The 19,616-nt window shown below is 43.2% G+C and overlaps 1 long non-coding RNA gene across 2 annotated transcripts; it reads right to left on the bottom strand.

Moving 5' to 3' along the window:
- Positions 1 to 7,781: 7,781 nt before the first annotated feature.
- Positions 7,782 to 19,387, bottom strand: LOC137371918 (uncharacterized). 2 transcript variants are annotated; one of them, XR_010975310.1, is made up of 5 exons: positions 19,153 to 19,387; positions 15,562 to 15,605; positions 15,415 to 15,473; positions 12,364 to 12,518; positions 7,782 to 10,312 (listed from the first exon to the last, which is right to left on the bottom strand). It is a non-coding gene; the product is annotated as an uncharacterized lncRNA (long non-coding RNA). The 2 variants fall into 2 exon arrangements; XR_010975311.1 differs by lacking the exon at positions 12,364 to 12,518.
- Between the last annotated feature and the right edge of the window lie 229 nt (positions 19,388 to 19,616).

Genomic DNA, 19,616 nt, shown 5'->3' with positions numbered 1-19,616 from the left:
ACCAGTGTTTATGCTCATTATGAGCTTCCTCTCACCTTATTTCATCTTATAAACATAACCTTCTGTTCCCTTCTCCCTAGATACTTATCTGGTTTCCCCTTAAATACATCTATGCTATTTGCCTCAACCACTCCATGTGGTAGTGTGTTCCACAGTCTCACCACTGTCTGAGTAAAAATCTTCCTCCTGAATTCTTCATTGGATTTGTTAGTGATGATCTTACGTTTATGGCTCCTAGTTTAGGACTGTCCCACAAATGGAAACATCTCTACATCTACCATACCGAACCCATTCATAACTTTCAAAACGTCTATCAGGTCACCTCTCAGTCTCCTTCCTCACGAAAAGAGCCTTAGTCTGTTCAGTCTTTCCTGATAGTTGCATCCTATCAGTTCTGGTATCAGAGGGTGTTGCATGAGAATAATAATGTTAAAGGACACAGGTTGTTTTGCTTTTTAATTTGAAAGTAAGTAAAAGCCTCTGATGCTACTGTAAATGTTGGATTGTTAGAGACAATTTATATTAATGACTTAGATGAAGAGACAGAGAGTAATGTATCTACATTTGCTGATGATACCAAGGTAGGTGGAAAAGTAAGCTGTGGGGAGGACACAAAGAGGCTGCAAAGAGATATAGACAGGTTAAGTGAGTGAGCAACAAGATGGCAGATGGAGTATAATGTAGGGATGTTTGAAATTATTCACTTTGGTCACAAGAATAGAAAAGCAGAATATTTTTTGAAAGGTGTGAAAATTGTAAGTGTTGATGTTCAGAGAGACTTGAGTGTGCTTGTACAAGGAATGCGGAAAGTTGGCATGCAGGTACAGCAAGCAATTAGGAAGACAAATGGCATATTGGCTTTTATTGGAAGGCGATTGGAGTGCAGGACTAAAGAAGCCTTGCTACAATTGTGCAGGGTTTTGGTGAGACCACATCTGGAGCACTGTGTGTAGTTTTGGTCTCCACATTTAAGAAAGTAAATATTTGCATTGGAGGCGTTACAGTTAAGGTTCACTAAATTGGTTCCTGGGATGAGGGGGTTGTCCTATGATGAGAGGATGAAATTGGGCCTATATTCTCTGGAGTTTTGGAGAATGAGAGGCGATCTCATTGAAACATACAAGATTCTGAAGGGGCTGGATAGGGTAGACGCTGAGAGATTGTTTCCGCTATTCGGGGAATCTAAAACACTGGGGCACAGTCTCAGGATAAGGAGCCAATCATTTAGGACTGAGATGAGGAGAAATTACTTCACTCAAAGGGTTGTGAATCTTTGGAATTCTCTACCCCAGAGGGTTGTGGATGCTCCATTGTTGAATATATTTAAGGCTGGGATAGACAGGCTTTTGGTCTCTTAGGGAATCGAGGGATATTGCGAGCAGGCGGGAAAGTGGAGTGGGCGCCCAAGATCAGCCATGGTCGTATTGAATGATGGAGCAGGCACAATCGGTCATATGATCTATTCCTGCTCCTATTTTTTGTGTTCTTGTGTTCATGTGACATACCTGAATATTGCTCTAAAACCCCATGGTGATGCCTCTGGTGTAACACTGATAGAACTGATGAAGGAGCATGTACACATGTTACATCAACTGAATGATACTTCAGTGTTTGTAACATCTATTTTGTTACACAAGGCATTTGTTTCACCTTCTGAATGTACAATGTCAGTGAAAGAGTTGTCTCCAATGAATCATCTTATGAATGCATTACAAAGTACTGAATGGTACCAGAGGACAAGTAAACCTTTCTTTGTTTAGCTGTGCAGATATTATTAATTGTTTCCAATTATTTAACATCCATCGGATGTTAACTTAGCAAAAGGTTTCTAAAGTAAAATTGTCTTTAGTATAATTAATAGTAAATAAAAGCAATGTTTACTTTCTTACCTTGCAAAAGCTATCACTCATATTAACATTTAATACACAGGGATGGAAACAATTTATAACTGCACAGTTTAGCAGAAAAAGTTTCAAATGTTATTTTTCTTGAGCAGTAAGACATAACAAGTTCCTTTCTGTATTCCTTACCAAGTTTCAGCTTACTCTTCAGAAAAGCTCCAATCTGTCTTAAGTTAGAATATTGCGTTAAAACACAATGAGGTATGTAGCCTTTGTAGTTAAGCATTGATTTGAATTTGGCCCCTGCTCTCAATAAATATCATACCACATGGGCATTGAAAGCAATTGTTAGGAGATTAAAACCAATGTGAGACTTAATGGAGGTTAAGATAAACTTCTGTTGAGTGTTTTTGGTTTAGTGCACAGTGTTGCTATGGGCATTAGATATTAAAGAGGCACTTTAATGGAAAGTGTATGGTAAGTCTGTTTCTGTTTGGAAAGTGAAGATGTTGCAAAGCAGATATTTTCGCCAAAGTCATGTCCAAGTGATGTGCTTGGAAGTGATTTACAGCATAATTTTGTAAATAGTTTGAGAAACATTTGCCATACACTTTTTGTTGAAGATGGTGCCCCTTTAAAAAAAAGAATTTGCAATCATTACCCTATTTTTCTCGAACAGTATCACTGTCTGTGCTATGGCTGCATTCTGCGGGACAGCTGGGCATTAAAACATTGATATCTGTGGCATAAGGCTTCAGTGCCTGAACAGATTTAGTACCTAAAAATACTTGGAAGAACAAAACTAATTGGGCATTAAAGGGGTAGGTCTCACAAGCCACTTCACCTGGTTTGTGCACAGAGTGTGACAATGCAGCCAATACACTCTTGATCTTGTTGGCTGTAATTAATGCATTGTTTTTATATTCTAGTTAATAAAAACAAAGCTTTTTCTCAATTTTAAAGATCATTTAAACAAATCTCACAGAACAGACTTGCTGTGTTGGTCAATAAAATGCCATTAAGCTGGTAATATTCTTGAAAACTATTACAAATAAGGCCTCTAATATATGATCACAACTTTCCTTATTATACTCAATGTTGATGTGTACTGTACACTTAACCCACATAGAAATAAACTTGATTTTTCACTAGCTTCTGTATAAAGCCATTTTCTCCCCTGTTTCCCATGTCTCTTTGGTTGCCCTTGAGAAGATGGAGGTGGGTTTTCTCTTGAACCGTCTAGTCTGTGTGGTGAGATGTTCCCACAATGCAATATATCATCTGAGTTGGCAGAAGTGGGTGTCAAGCTCCCAGGCCTCCACAAGTCCCACCCTGTACCAGCTGCTAGGAAGTGAGTAGCCCAGAAATGACCCTCCTTCTGATTTTTATTGTTCCTTGTCAAAGACGAATTTGGCTTTCATCCAGGTCTCCCCCATAGTATCATGGCTGAGATTGACAAGATGGTAGTGGTGGACTGAACTTCAATTCCCCCACTGCTTTCTTTTTATTGATCAATGGATGTGACTATCACTGGTGAGGCTGGCATTTATTGTCCATCCCTAGTTGCCCTTAAGAAGATGATGGTGGACCATCTTCTTGAACTTGTTGCAGTTTGTGTGGTGAAGATGTTCCCACAGTGCAACTAGATAGGAGTTCCAGGATTTTGACCCAGCAACAATGAAGAATGCCGATATATGTCCAAGTCAAGCTGCTATATGACTGCGAAGGGAAGGTTATGATGTTCTCATGCACCTGCTGTTCTTGTCCTTCTAGGTGGTGGAGGTCATAGGTTTGGGAGGTGCTTCCAAAGGAGGCTTGACAAGTTGCTGCATCGCACCCTGTAAATAGAGCACATTGCAGCCACAGTATACCAGTGGTGGATGAGATGCTGACCAAGTGGACCGCTTTGAACTGGATGGTATTGAGCTTGTTGACTGTTGTTGCTGTACCTGTACAAGCAAGTGGAGATTATTCCATTACATTCTTGATTTTTGCCTTTTGGAGTGAAAAGGCTTTAGAGAGACAAGAGGCAAGACACTCGCTGCAGAATACCCAATCTTCTAACCCATTGTAGTCGGCATGACATTTATGTGGCTGGTCCAGTTGAGTTTCTGATGAATAATGACCCCCGGGATATTGATAGTGGGGAATTTCACAATGGCAATGTCAATGGGAGATTTTAAGATGCAACAATATATATTTTTTCATTTGTTTCAAGGGATGTGGGCGTCACTGGCCAGGCCAGCATTTATTGCCCATCCCTAATTGCCCTTGAGAAGGTGGTGATGAGCTGCAGTCCATGCGGGGTAGGTACAGCCACAACGCTATGAGGAAGGGAGTGCCAGGATTTTGACCCAGCGACATTGAAGGAACAACAATATAGTTCCAAGTCAGGATGGTGTGTGGCTTGGAGGGGAACTTGCAGGTGGTGATGATCCCATGCATCTGCTCCCCTTGTCCTTCTAGTTGGTAGAGGTCACAGGTTTGGAAGGTGCTGTTTGAGTAGCCTTGGTGCGTTGCTGCAGTGAATCTTGTAGATGGTACACACTGCTGCCACTATGCATCGGTGGTGGAGGAAATGCATGTTTGTGGACAGGGTGCCAATCAAGCAGGCTACTTTGTCCTGGATAATGTCAAGCTTCTTGAGTGTTGTTGGAGCTGCACCCATCCAGGCAAGTGGAGAGTATTCCATCAAATCCTGACATGTGCTTATAGATGGTGGACAGGATTTGTGGAGTCAGGAGATCAGTTACTTGCTGCAGGATTCCCAGCCTCTGACTTGCTCTTGTAGCCACGGTATTTATATGGCTACTCCAGTTCAGTTTCTGGTCAATGGTAACCCCTAGGATGTTGATAGTGGGGGATTCAGCAATCGTAATGCCGTTGAATGTCAGGGGGAGATGGTTAGATTCTCTCTTGATGGAGATGGTCATTGCCTGGCACTTGTGTGGCGCAAATGTTACTTGCCACTTATCAGCCCAAGCTTGGATATTGGCCAGGTCTTGCTGCATTTCTACACAGACTGTTTCAGAATCTGAGGAGTCGTGAATGGTGCTGACCATTGTGCAATCATCAGCAAACATCCCCACTCCTGATCTTATGATTGAAGGAAGGTCATTGATGATGCAGCTGAAGATGATTGGGCCGAGGACACTACCCTAAGAAACTCCTGCAGTGCTGTCCTGGAGCAGAGGTGATTGATAACCAACAGCCACAACCATCTTCCTTTGCGCCAGGTACGATTCCAACCAGCGGAGAGTTTTCCCCCTGATTCTCATTGACTCCAGTTTTGCTAGGGCTCCTTGATGCCATACTTGGTCAAATGTTGCCTTGATGTCAAGGGTAGTTACTCTCACTTCACCTCTTGAGTTCAGCTCTTTTGTCCATGTTTAAACCAAGGCCGTAATGAGGTCAGGAGCTGAGTGGCCCTGTCGGAACCCCAACTGACTGTCACTGAGCAGATTATTGCTAAACAAGTGCCACTTGCTAGGACTGTCAATGACACCTTTCATCACTTTACTGATGACCGAGAGTTGACTGATGGGGAGGTAATTGGCCGGGTTAGATTTGTCCTGATTTTTGTTGACAGGACATACCTGGGCAATTTTCCACTTCACCGGATAGATGCCAGTGTTGTATCTGAACAGGAACAGCTTGGCTAGGGGCACGGCAATTTCTGGAGCACAGGTTTTCAGTACTATTGCCGGAATGTTGTCAGGGCCCGTAGCCTTTGCAGTATCCAGTGCCTTCAGTCATTTCTTGCTATCACATGGAGTGAATCGAATTGGCTGAAGACTGGCATCTGTGATGCTGGGGACTTCAGGAGGAGGCTGTGATGGATCATCAACTCGGCACTTTTGGCTGAAGATTGATGCAAATGCTTCAGCCTCATCTTTTGCACTGATATGCTGGGCTCCCCCATCTTTGAGGATGGGGATATTCGTGCAGCCTCCTCCCGTTAGTTGTTTAATTGCCCACCACCATTCACGGCTGGATGTGGCAAGACTGCTGAGCTTAGATCTGATCTGTTGGTTATGGGATCACTTAGCTCTATCTATTGCATGCTGCTTACGCTGTTTGGCATGCAAGTAGTCCTGGGTTGTGGCTTTACCAGGTTGACACCTCATTTTGAATTATGCCTGGTGCTGCTCCTGGCATAACCTCTTGCACACTTCATTGACCCTGGGTTGGTCTCCTGGCTTGATGGTAACGGTAGAGTGGGGAATATGCTGGGCCATGAGGTTACAGATTGTGGTTGAGTACAATTCTGCTGCTGCTGATGGCCCACAGTGCCTCATGGATGCCCAGTTTTGCATTGCTAGATCTGTTCAAAATCTATCCCATTTAGCACAGTGGTAATGTGGCGAGTCGAAGAGACTTAGCACTTGGCAGGAAAAAAGACAGAGGCGCAAGGGGAGAGCCGACTGTGTAACAGCCTCGACAAACAAATTTTTCTGCAGCACCTGTGGAAGTGCCTGTCACTCTAGAAATGGCCTTTATAGCCACTCCAGGCGCTGCTCCACACACGACTGACCACCTCCAGGCGCTTACCCATTGTCTCTCGAGATAAGGAGGCCGAAGAGGAATGCCACACAACACAATGGAGCGCATTCTCAAAGTGAAGAAGGGACTTTGTCTCCAAAAGGACTGTGCGATGGGCACTCCTACCAATACTGTCATGGACAAATTGGTGAGGATGAGGTCAAGTATGTTTTTCACTCTTGTTGGTTCCCTCACCACTTACGGCATACCCAGTCTAGCAGCTGTGTCCTTTAGGACTCAGCCAGCTCGGGCAGTAGTGGTGCTACCGAGTCACTCTTGGTGATGGACTTTGCAAGTCCCCCACCCAGAGTACATTCTGCACCCTTGCCACCCTCAGTGCTTCCTCCAATTGGTGATCAACATGGAGGAGTACTGATTCATCAACTGAGGGAGGGCGGTAGGTGGTAATCAGCAGGACGTTTCCTTGTCCATGTTTGACCAGATGCCATGACACTTCATGGGGTCCCGAGTCCATGTTGAAGACTCCAAGGGCAACTCCCACCTGACTGTATACCACTGTACTGCCACTTGTGCTGGGTCTGTCCTGCCGGTGGGACAGGACATACCCGGGGATGGTGATGTCTGGGACATTGTCTGTCAGGTATGATTCTGTGAGTATGACTATGTCAGGCTATTGCTTGAATAGTCTGTGGGACAGCGCTCCCAACTTTGGTACAAGCCCCCAGATGTTAATAAGGAGGTCTTTGTAGGATCGACAGGGCTGGGTTTGCCGTTGTCAGTGTCTTGGTTGATGCCCGGTCTTCCATCTGGTTTCATTTCTTATTGCCTTTTCAGCAGTTAGGCACAATTGAGTGGTTTGTTAGACCATTTCAGAGGGTACTTTAAGAGTCAACCAAATTGCTGTGGTCTGGAGTCACATGTAGGCCAGACCAGGACAGCAGACTTCCTTCTCAAAAGTGCATTAGTGAACCAGATGGTTTTCACAACAATGGTTTCAAGGTCATCATTAGACTAGCTTTTTAATTTCAGATTTTATTTTTAATTAATTGAATTCAAATTCCACCTTCTGCCATGTGGGATTCAAACCCATGTTCCCAGAGGAATACCGCAGGTCTTTACATTACTAGCCCAGTAACAATACCACTACGCCACTGGTATACTGGTGCTCCAGTGCATTCTGCTTTTCTTAACTGAACCATAGTTAATTGGGAAGGGAGGAGAGTTATGGATATAGTAGAATAAGGATTTTGCTCTAAAATAAAGCACAGTATAAGTCGAACTTGCAGTATAAGGCACAGTAAAATGTAAATACTCAGGATCCATCTTAACAGTCAATTCAAGATGCAAGAAGCAAATCTGGTTCATAGTGATTGATTTATTGGTTCAAATCTGTTGTCTATAACTGGACTCTTCCACGCCCCCCCCCCCCCCCACCCCATTTCATTTCATGTGCATAGAAGCAACACATTATCACAAAGAGACTAGTTAGGAGGAAATATCTATCCACACCAACATTAGCTTCTTCTGAGCAAGTCACATGCAAACATTACAAGATTAGGTCTGCATGGTTGACTAACTCAATTATATTGTAAAACTAAAATCTAACTGAAAATAAGCATCCACATGACTTTTAAATGCACAAAAACATTGGAACATTGATGCATTTAACTTGTTGTTGATCATATACAATAATTGCATTGAAAAAATATTCAAACAAAAATCAGCAGGTTAGGCGCAAATAGGATGTCCACAAAATACAAGCGTTGTTGAATTCAGTCAGTCAAAGCAAGCTACTACACAAGTAGCATTGAGTACTGCAGCACTAGACCATTCCCCATTCGTCTCGGGATAATGAGTATACATCAGCACAAAACAAAACATTTTCTATCTTAAAAATATCAGTGAATTGGACCGACTAACTGGATAATGGACTGCGTAGCAAAAAATTATAAATTTTTCCAACATGTGGGCTTATTTTTTTTATAGCTCTTCTATGTAGAGAATGAATATCAATTTTGAGATTGTAGAGGACTGTACAAGTTTTACAGGAATAACAATGCCTTTATAGCTCTCATTATCTTTTCCATGTTTGTTACAAAACTGGAGTTTCAATGAATTTTTAATGTAAGATGATCCCACTCTTTTTTCCAATGGATTTTCATTTCTTGTGCGCACTATTTCTTTATTACCAATGTTGTCCCTTTCACTCTTCTCTCCCGAACACAGTGATTTGTATTGTTCTGTGATGTCAGCAGACTTCAAAGACCTCGTGTAATTGGCCATATTTCATCATAGCTCAGCCCAGTATCATCCTTACCCACTGCATCGCGCCAACTGTATCAGAAGCTGTTACATATGGTAGCTGTGGTAGCCTTAACACATGTACGCACGCACACACACACACACATATTGTCTGATGCCAAACAAGGCTCCTATTCACATACCCAATGCAGAATCAGAGTTTCATATTCTCTGCTGCAATCGGCTTGATCAACTGATTGATAAGTTAAATGGGGCTTATTTTAAATCATTTGAATTTACCCACATTTTTCTCACCCTTCTCAGTTGTTCATTACTTTAACAAGAACTTGAGAATCATCTGCCTTGTGACAGTTGAAAATTTGCTTTCATGTGGATAGTGTGGTGCAAAGATTGTGGTCTAGAAATTCTTTGGTGCTACGTCCATTTTACAGATGTCCAATATGATGGCAGCACATGCTTGCCTATCCCATGCTGGAAGTGAGCCATGTTGGATGGGCTCCTGTGTAGCTGTCTAGGGCTCATGATGGAAGTATTCAAAATGGTAATTAATATATTTAAATAAGGGCCTCCTGTGCACTGCCTTCCTCCCCCTCCTTCTTGTTATAGGACCATTTTATAAAATAGGGCTTCTCCAGAGGCTGACACAGCTGGCCGTGCGGCACTAACAAGGGCATTGGCCAAGTTGTTGGTGGGCAAATAGGTGTGCCGTCATCCTGAGCGAGGGCAAAGGATCCTCTCCCATTAAACTAAGGTCACACTCCTGAGACAGCACCTCATCATTCTGCTGGCTCTGTGTGAGGATAATGCACTGGAGTGATTAGATACTCTGAAAGTCCCTGTCAATATAGGCTGTCGGAGCCAAGATGGTAGCCATCTGAACTTCCATGGCAGCTGTCAGAGTTGTCAGCAGAGGCTCCATCATGGTGAGCACCACTGTCATGTGCATGGAGCTGATCACTCGCTCCACGGTGGATGGAATGTTCTCCATTCTCTAGCTAAGATGTTACACATAGCAGCAGAGTAATATAAGGCATGGCAGTAATACCCTTGTCATTATTTGGATATAAAGGCCTGGTTGTCAACAGATCTGTTTGCTGATGCTGCCTGCTACTTCCAGTGATCATAAAGCTTGGGCACAATGAAAAGGTGTGTGCAGACAGCTAGGATAAGTGCAATAATTGAAATTATGCCTCCCAGGGGGATTGGGAAATGCAAACTTAGGTTTGTGCCAAAGTTGATGAGCCCCACAAAATTAAGGAACACAATTCTCTTTGGCAGTGAATGGCAGCAGCTTATTTACTCATGGGGGTATAACAGCCAAGCCCAATGGTGTTCTCACCCAACATCAATCGACATTTAATTCCATGAGGGCATTATTAGATCACAATCACAGGCATCATATTCACCATACAGCAGAATTTAATTTGTCTAGTTTCCACTCCCTAATCCTTACTGCTGCCTTGGCTTAGTTCGTTATTTTGATACAAGCTGGGGATATGGCCAAGGACCCTCCTGTTCTGTATGACTCAGTTGCTCACTGGATAACATGACTCAGTCATTGGAGGAGACTTCCTAAGGCAAAGTTAACTCAATAAAGTGTGGGAGGGTCTTCAACTTAGTTTTACTTTTACTTGACGAGATTTGAGAAAAAAATGAAGAGACGCCTTGCTCCAGCTGGAAGACTTTGATGGATTTTTGGAACTATGCTGGAACAGAAGAACAAAACATGGATGTTAAAAAGGATAAGTATGAGTGTCGCGTCCAGCTGACATTTCAGTATGGTGCTGAGACTTGAACTCAGCTGAAGGCTCAGAATATGTGATCAGACCCTTTTGGAACATGCTTCAAAAGGACATTTGCACTATCACTGGAGGGGAAGAGGAGATAGTTTCTGACTTTGGCATGACCATGATAATCTCTTCTGTCAGTACTCCAAATCCCAGATTCTACCGAGCTCTTTAGACTTGATTGGGGTTCAACTCAGAGACACAATAATCACCATTGAAGCAAAGAGGAGTGGTTAAAATGCAGTAACAGAGCATCTCAAAGTAAGACAATTGCATTGGACAAGGTACTCCTGCTTTATGACTAAAAATTGATATCCTCAGAGGTTAATAGACTGGCTCTCAACTGGGAAAGTCCACATTGAAAGCCAAGGCAGATATGAGACTACATTCAAAAACTTAACAAAAATTGGTTGATACCGGAAAGTGCTTTATTGACTGGCTATGCAACAGTACTCTGTCAATAGTAATTTATCGTGGGATTATGTTGCTATGAATGGTAATCAGGCTGGCTTGAAGTGCCCGTCCCCATTGAAATGAATGGAGATATGTCCGAACATGTGGAGCCTGTCCCCATAATATGTATCACTGGAAGGGACAGAAAATGATGGGTGTCAATGAAGCTACTAAATCAAAGATAGTGATATCTTTATTCTGTAGTTTTGATAAGACACAGATCTGGATGAGTACTTTGAACAAACATATGTCACTTAGACACAACTTCTATAGAGCAGTTTACTAAAATAATTGAAATTACAAGTGCTAGGATATCCTCAGCACAAATAGCAGCAAGGCATTAACAAGGCATAATAAAAAATATTTTATCTTTCTATTTTTTAGAATGGTTACAGCACAGAAGGAGGTCATTCAGCCCTTCGTGTCTGTGGCGGGTCTCTGCAAGAGCAACTCAGCCAATCCCACTCCCCGTCTTTTCTCGTAGCCTTGCAAATTTGTTCTCTTCAGATAATTATCTAATTCCCTTTTGAAAGCCACGATTGAATTTGCCTCCACCACACTCCCAGGCAGTGCATTCCAGACCCTAACCAGATGCTGCGTAAAAAAGTTTTTCCTCCTGTTGCCTTTGGTTCTTTTGCCATTCACCTTATATCAGTGTCCTCTGGTTCTTGACCAGAGCAGTTTCTCCCTATCTACTCTGTCCGGTCCCTGCATGATTTTGAACACCTCTAACAAATCTCCTCTCAACTTTCTCTTCTCTAAGAACAGCCCCAGCTTCACCAATCTAACCACATAACTGAAGTCCCTCATCCCTGGAACCATTTTCATAAAAAATTTTTGTGCCCTCTCTAATACCTTCACAACCTTCGTAAAATGTGGTGCCCAGAATTGGACACAATATTCCAGTTGAGGCCAAAGCAGTGTTTTATAAAGGTTCACCATGACTTCCTTGCTTTTATACTCTACCCCTCTATTTATAAAGCTCAGGATCCCAGATGCCTTATTAACCACTTTCTCAACCCACTCTGCCATCCTCAATGATGAGGGCGGCACAGCGGCGCAGTGGTTAGCACCACAGCCTCACAGCTCCAGCGACCCGGGTTCAATTCTGGGTACTGCCTGTGTGGAGTTTGCAAGTTCTCCCTGTGTCTGCGTGGGTTTCCTCCGGGTGCTCCGGTTTCCTCCCACATGCCAAAGACTTGCATGTTGATAGGTAAATTGGCCATTAGCAATTACCCCTAGTGTAGGTAGGTGGTAGGGAAATATAGGGACAGGTGGGGATGTGGTAAGAATATGGAATTAGTGTAGGATTAGTATAAATGGGTGGTTGATGGTCGGCACAGACTCGGTGGGCTGAAGGGCCTGTTTCAGTGCTGTATCTCTAAACTAAATTATGATTTGAGGAAATACAATTTAAATAGTAACCATTAAAATATTGTTCTATACCCAAGGATCCCAACTCCAATTCTGTGAGAATGGGAAACATAAGGTCGAGCTGACCTAATGTATCGACTCACCTGGTGGCAGGTTATGCCAAATCCTGCATTTGAAGCTCTTCCTCCTACTTTTATAGGGTACTGGCACATGACAGGCTTGCCCATAGAGCTTGGCTTACTTAGATGTGAAGCGTATAATTCAACAAATGAACAATTCTTACAGTGCTGCCATTCACCTTTAAAGAATAAATTGTGATGATGTCAGAAAAGATGACTAATTATTTACAATGGTACAGAGGAGATATGGGCAATACTGATTCATTTAATGTTGAAGAGTTGATGGTTGTGCTTCAAAAGATGCATCAGAGTAGGATAATCCTATTTTGCACTGAAAGTCATCTTTCAATAAAAGTGCCAGTGCAAGCTGCAGGAAGGAAAGCCGCTGATCGAGCTAATGCAATCACCCAACTCCCTTGAACCTGACTGTAAATGAGGAACACATTTGCTGGGATCAGAAAGTAAATGTGCGCATGACCTTGGTATAGACTTCTTTTGGAGATAGTCTTTTGAAGGCTATTGGGAATGGCAAGCTGTGAACTCCCATACCCTCTGGGTGGTGCCATTAAAAACAATCATTGTCCTCTTGTACATACACATTCACTGTGCCAAAGTTCTTCATGTTTCTTGCCAATAGAGGCAAACAGATGCTAGGGTCTCAGCAGCTATGGATATATTGGTTAGCCTTGGTCTTCTAAAGGACACGATGGGCCGAAGGGCCTGTTTCTGTGCTGTATAACTCTATGACTCTATGACATCTCTCAGTGTTTTTACTTCTTCAAAAGATAGTTGCAGCATGGACTGCTGCATAATGCAGGCATCATGGGTACTTCATGGATAATGACTGTTGAAGTACATAATGTCCCAGATTTTGTAGCGGTAATGATGGTGAAACTGTCAGCATTCACTATCATGACTCCTCTGAAACTGACAGCAACATTTCGGGGGAGGAGTCTTTTGCTGGCGGCAGAGATCTCGGCGTTGGGAGAAACCGATGCCGAGATCCCCGTGTCACCTCTTTTCCAGAAGGCCCGCTGAATTTAGTGCCAATAAGGCACTTAAGTGGATAGCAGCGGGCCTTCCATAGGATTTAGGACCCTGTTGCCGGAAGTACCACCCTTGGAGAGCTGCCAGCCAATCAGAGGCTGGCAGCTGCAGCACCACTGTGGAAGCAGTGGCTGTTGCTGGAGGTGACCATCCTGGAATCTGAGGAGTGTCGCTGGAGAATGGCCTCAGGTAGTTCAGGGCAGGAGGGGTCTTGTGAGGGGGAGGCGTGTCGGCAGCAAGGGCAGGGGTGTGGCCCTCAGTGGCCCGCCCCCCTTCCTGATGCTGAGTACCTCATTCAGGCACTAAGTGCCTTTAAGCGAGGGACCCCACCCCACACGTGGAACCAGGAAGCAGCCTGCATGGCTTTTCCTACCGTGCTTCCCGTGCAGCGACAGGGCGGCCCGCCGCATGGGTAATTGTGGCTTTGAAGGATCTGACAGCATGGAGTCCTCATGTGGTGGATAACTTCACTTCTAGGAAGGATTTTAGCTATAAGGTTAGGTTGAAGATGCTGTGGTTATTCTCCTTGGAGCAAAGGAGATTGAGGGGTGATTTGATAGAGGCATGCAAGATTATGACAGGTTTGAACAGGGTACACAAAGAAAAGCTATTCCCATTAGCTGCTCATATAAGGACTAGGGGACTCAGCTTTAAGCTTTTGGGCAAGAGATACAGAGGGAATGTTAGGAAGAACTTTTTTATGCAGCGAGTGCTAATGACCTGGAATTCACCACCTATGAGGATGGTGGAAGCAGAGATGATAAATAATTTCAAAAGGAAATTGGCTGGGCACTTGAGGGAAATAAACTTGCAGGACTACAGGATTAGACCAGGGGTATGGGTCTGAGTGCATTGCTCTCAAAGCAAAGAGCTGGCATGGACTTGATGGGCCAAATGGCCTCCTTCTGTGCTGTAGTGACTCTATGGGCTGAATTTTATCAGCCCCCCAAATGCCAGGGGTCATTGTGGGGGGGGGGGGGTGCTCAGACTACCCTTCTGGGAGAGGCCCACCAGGAGCCTCGACGCTGGGAAGGCCCCGCCCCATTTTACCAGCAGCAGCGAGACGTCTTGACGGCCTCCCCGCCGCATGGCGACAGAGACTTTATTTTAATATGTTAATTACATTAAAATGACTGCATAAGCATCTTCCTTGTCCCGGCGGCCATCCCACGCCAATATTTCGGCTGGTGGTCAGAAGTCCTCCACCTTTGGATCTCCATTTGGAGATCTGAGGTGTAACACTGGTGAGGAGTGGGGCGGGGGGGAGGAGTGAAATTTTCAGGGTTGGTGGAGAGGACGTGCAAAACTGCTTTAATTGGCTGAGGGAATGGTGGGAAGGGGTTGAAGTGCAAAGGTAATGAAGTTCGGGGGGAAAGTTCGGGATGGGAACAAAACTTTTTTTAGTGGGGTAATGACAATAAATGAAGTGTATGGTCATTACGGGGGTACGAGGGTGCCTTTGATCGTTCATTAAATTTATAAATTTCCATGTCACATTCATTTCACTTTAAAATGTAAAAATACTGGTAAGGGCTTGAAGCCATTTAAAAATGGCGCTGGTGCCTGCACAGTGGCGCCAGATGTTGTTGCTGGGGACAAAGTGCCTGCCCCCTCTATGTCATTGGAGGTGGGTGGTCTGCCCCCTCCAACTTAATAAGCTGTGTACTGAGAACGGCGACGATCTAATAAAATTCAGCCCTATGACTATGGGAACAACATCAATGTTCCATTGGCTGTTTGCAGGTCTTTGTGTAGCAGATGGGACAGCTGTATGTCACTCTGTCCTGTGAAGTACAGTCAGGTCTGCTCTGCACCATGATGAGGTCTCCTAAATGAACTTGCACTCTTAGCATTTTGTATGATGTTACTTAAATGGCAGAAGCAACCAAGGATAATTGAATAAAGTACCGAGGAAGTAAAAATATATGAAAATGGCAGAAAACCAGCAAAACTAACTAAAGCATGGAGCAAGATGCAGCAACATGTAATTGAAAACTCAGAAAAACTCATACTTTGAACTGTGCTTACTTGAGCAGGTCTGGTTTCAGAATTCCCAATCCACCTGTCTGATATGCTTGAGATATGTGCTTTGGGTAAAACATCATATGAAGTTATGAAATTTGGCATAAGATTACTTTTGAACAAATATTCTACTTAAAGAAAGCTTACACTCACTTGTAGCTTGTGGTTCAGTCATATTCTGGCCTCCAAAATTCCACCTAGGAAAATTGGATTTAATACATTGGGACATTGAATATAATAATGAAGAAGTAATATTGAATTTGGTTATGCTACAATTGGAGTAGTATGTGCAGTTCTCAGCACCCCATTATAGAAAGGCTATTAAAGCCATGGAAAGGGTACAGTAAAAATGTGCTAGAATTACACCGGAAGAGAGAGGTTACAGTTATGAAGGAAGGGTAAAAAAATTGAGACTTCTGTCACTGAAAAAGAGAAAACTAAGAAAGGAATCTAATAGTGATAATTTTGAAAGATTTTGAGAGGGTAAATAACAAAAGATTGTTTCCATTGGTTGGAGATTGGTTAACACAGGAGCATGGATTCAGATTGCCACTGGAAGAATGAAAGGGATTTTGGAAAAAAATGTCTTCACACAGACAGTCACGAGAACATGGAATATTTTACCCATATGTGGCTATTGGAGCAGAATCCATGACATCTTTTAACAAGGAATTGGATCAACATTTGAAAAGAAAGAATATAAAGAAGTATGAGGCAATAGAGCAGGTAGTCCCGGATGAAATGTTAGCACAAAGGCTGAATGGCCTCTCTCTGTGCTGTAAAGTCTGTGATATTAGAACCCAAGAAGAAAAGTCTATAGGTATATGAAACAAGAGTACCAGTCAGTTAAGTCATCTTTATTAACTCAAATCTTTCATTTTGCATATGTAAAAGGATAAGTAACAACTCTCAGCATTGCATAGAACATGCTTCCCACTTGAATGTTTATTAGAATACCAGAGCTACTCTATTAATCTACCCACACTTGAATCCCTCCAATCAGGTTTCCGCCCCTGCCACACCACCGAAACAAAGGTATTGTGACAAAGTTAAACTTGCCCTCCTAGTGTTCTCAACCTGTTTTCAGCCTTTGACATGGTTGGCCACACCATTCTCCTCCAACCCCTCTCCACTGTTGTCCAGCTGGGTGCAACTATTCTCACCTGGTTCCATTCTTATCTATCTAATCATAGCCAGAGAACCATGTGCAATGGCTTCTCTTCCTGCTACCTCACCATTATCTCTGGTGTTCCCCAAGGATCTATCCTTGGTCCCCTCCTATTTCTCATCTACATGCTGCCCCTTGGTGCCGTCATCCGAAAACACAGTGTTAGTTTTCACATGTAAGCTGACGACACCCTCTACCTCACCACTCTTTCATTGTTGCTAAACTATCAGACTGCTTATCCAACACTTAGTACTGGATGAGAAGAAATTTCCTTCAATGAAATGGTGGGAAGAATGAGCCATTGTTTACGGTCCCTAGTCCAAACTCTGTTCCTTAGCTCCTGTCTCTATCCATCTCCCTGGCAATACTCTGTGATTAAGCTAGTCTGTTTGCAACCTTGTTGTCACATTTAACCCCAAAATGAGCTTCCAACCTCATATTCGCACCATCATTAAGACCGCCTATTTTCACCTCCGTAACATCGACTGACTTTGCCCTCTCTCAGCTGATCTGCTGCTGAAACCCTCATCCATGCCTTCATTACCTCTAGGCATGACTATTCCAATGCACTCCTAGCATTCCCACATTCTACCCTCCGTAAGCTTGAGGTAATCCAAAACTTTGCTGTCGTGTCTTAGCTCACACCAATTCCTGTTCACCTATCTCCCCTTTTCTCGCTGACCTACATTAGCACCTGGTCAAGAAATGTTTTGATTTTAAAATTCTCATCCTTGTTATCAAATCCCACCATGGACTGACCCCTCTCCATCTCTGTAATCTCCTCTCGTCCCACAACTCTCCGAAATGTCTGCACTCCTCTAATTCTGGTCTCTTGAGCATCCCTGATTTTAATCGTTCTACCATTGGTGGTCACGCCTTCAGTTGCCTACGCCCTAAGCTCTGAAATACCCTACCTAAACCTCTCTGCCTTAAAGAAGACGCTCCTTAAAACCTACCTCTTTGACCAAGTTTTTGGCCATCTGACCTAATATCTCCTTATGTGGCTTGGTGTCATATTTTGGATTTTTAATGTTCCTGTGAAGCATCTTGGGATGTTTTATTATGTTAAAGGCACGCTATAAATATAAGTTGTTGTAGTTGTGTGGTACAGTCTTTGGCTCAGACCACCCCAGTTAAAGAAGATTGCATGAGGACGAATGGTCACCTGATCTGCATGGTAAAATGTAGGGTTTGGAAATTAATGGTGGGGACTGGGTGGGGGGGGCATTAAAAAAGAAAAAATGTTCCTTTCGAAATTTGTTAAAGTAATAGGACTTCAAAGTCTTGCACAAACAGCTATCATCTCAATTCTTGATGGTGCATCATCCAATGACTATGGTCAAATCCATTGACAGAGTTCTACCAAATCTATAAGTGAGTTTGATCGAAGTTTTCATGATCTTATGGGGAATTGATAGAGTAGATAGAGAGAAAGTATTTCCACTGGTAGCAGAGTCTAGGATGAGGGGCATAGCCTAATAATTAAAGCCAGGCCTTTCAGGATAAAGTTAGGAAACACTCCTATGCCCAAAGGGTATTAGAAGTTTGGAATTCTCTTCCACAAATAGCAAGTGATGCTAGATCAATTCTTAATTATAAATCTGAGACTGATAGAGATTTTTTTTAACCAAATTTATTCAGGGATATGGGGCAAAGGTGGGTATATGGAGATAGGTCACAGATCAGCCATGATCTCATTGAATGGCAGAACACCCTTGAGGGCTAAATGGCCTCCTCCTGTTCCTATGTTCCTATGAATAGCAAAGCTGGTAGCCTGAAAATAGAAATAGCTGGAAACCTTCTTCATTGCACAAGGTATGGCAGAGCAGAGAGTTTCTGGTTAGCTCACCACAGTGTTATGAAGTGAAGAGTTAAATTTACACATCCCGGTCTGATTGTTTATTTTATTTAGGTACTGCATGCTATACTCAGCGTCTTTGTTGCCTGACAATCATGGTGTAATGAGGTTCGAAAGTCACCTGGTGAGGGGGCAACGGGATTCATGTGAAGGCTTTTGTGTACAGCAGAGGGTAGGAGACCTTCCCCTTCATCTGTTTTTTTCTTAAAAATCCTGAATCATTAGCAGAGCTACGGTGGGAAGAGCGGGGCTCTAAAGGACCTGAACCTTCAGAGAGGAGCAGGCCTTTTGTTTTTGCACCATGTCAAAAATGGTTACCTAATTAAACCTGATATATCTGGCCAAAGAGAAATGATTTGTTAATGGTTCTTTTGGAATTTACTTAATGAGTTTAGAAGCCCATTGTGCAGTGGAGGTTGCTTTGAGATGGAATTAAAATTAAGTTATAAAAAAGGGTGATGGTGGTGGTGGTGGTGGTGGGAGGGTGCAGTTGTGGGGGGGGGGGGGGGGTGGGCGGGTGGAGGTTGTGGCAGACAGATGTGTCTGTAGGCAATGCAGGCAAGGTGTAGTTAGAGGGGCTGCTGGAACACAAAAGCGCATGAACTGAAGCAAGTGATTCATTAGCAAACAGTGAATAACAGGCAGATTCCTTTGCCTATTTAAAGCTGCTCTGTTAAATGTGAGCGTGGACAGCTGTCATTGCGATATATACACACACCTTGATCAGGGAGAGTCAGCGGCACCATTTTCTTCAGCAAACACTGGCGGCCCTCTTTTTTTCTTCCTTTACTTTTTTGTCCTATTCCTCATGGGTTGAATTCCCTTTTTTCTCTGAGTCCGCAGAGAGTAAAAGAGCTTGTTAAGCTGCTTGGATCATGTGGGATATTTTGACTGGAGCTGCACTTTGGCCGCTTGCCTGAAGTAACAGTGTCAAGGAATAACCTGCTATAATTGCCACATTTGCAGTTTGACGAGCATTTTGTATGCATGTTCAGACCTTTGAATTTGAAAGAAATTGTCAACTTTTGTAAAGATCCTGCAAATTGCATCTTACAACCCAACAGTATTCCCTTGTCAGTTCCCTGGATATCCTTTTAAAAAAAACATCTTAGTATGCAATAGAACAGAGTTAGCATTTTAAAATACAATTCATGACCGTGCACATGCTTTAGTTAAACCAGT

Source organism: Heterodontus francisci, chromosome 7 (genome assembly GCF_036365525.1).
Source record: "Heterodontus francisci isolate sHetFra1 chromosome 7, sHetFra1.hap1, whole genome shotgun sequence".
Taxonomy (NCBI): domain Eukaryota; kingdom Metazoa; phylum Chordata; class Chondrichthyes; order Heterodontiformes; family Heterodontidae; genus Heterodontus; species Heterodontus francisci.
This window is presented reverse-complemented; position numbering and strand designations above follow the sequence as displayed.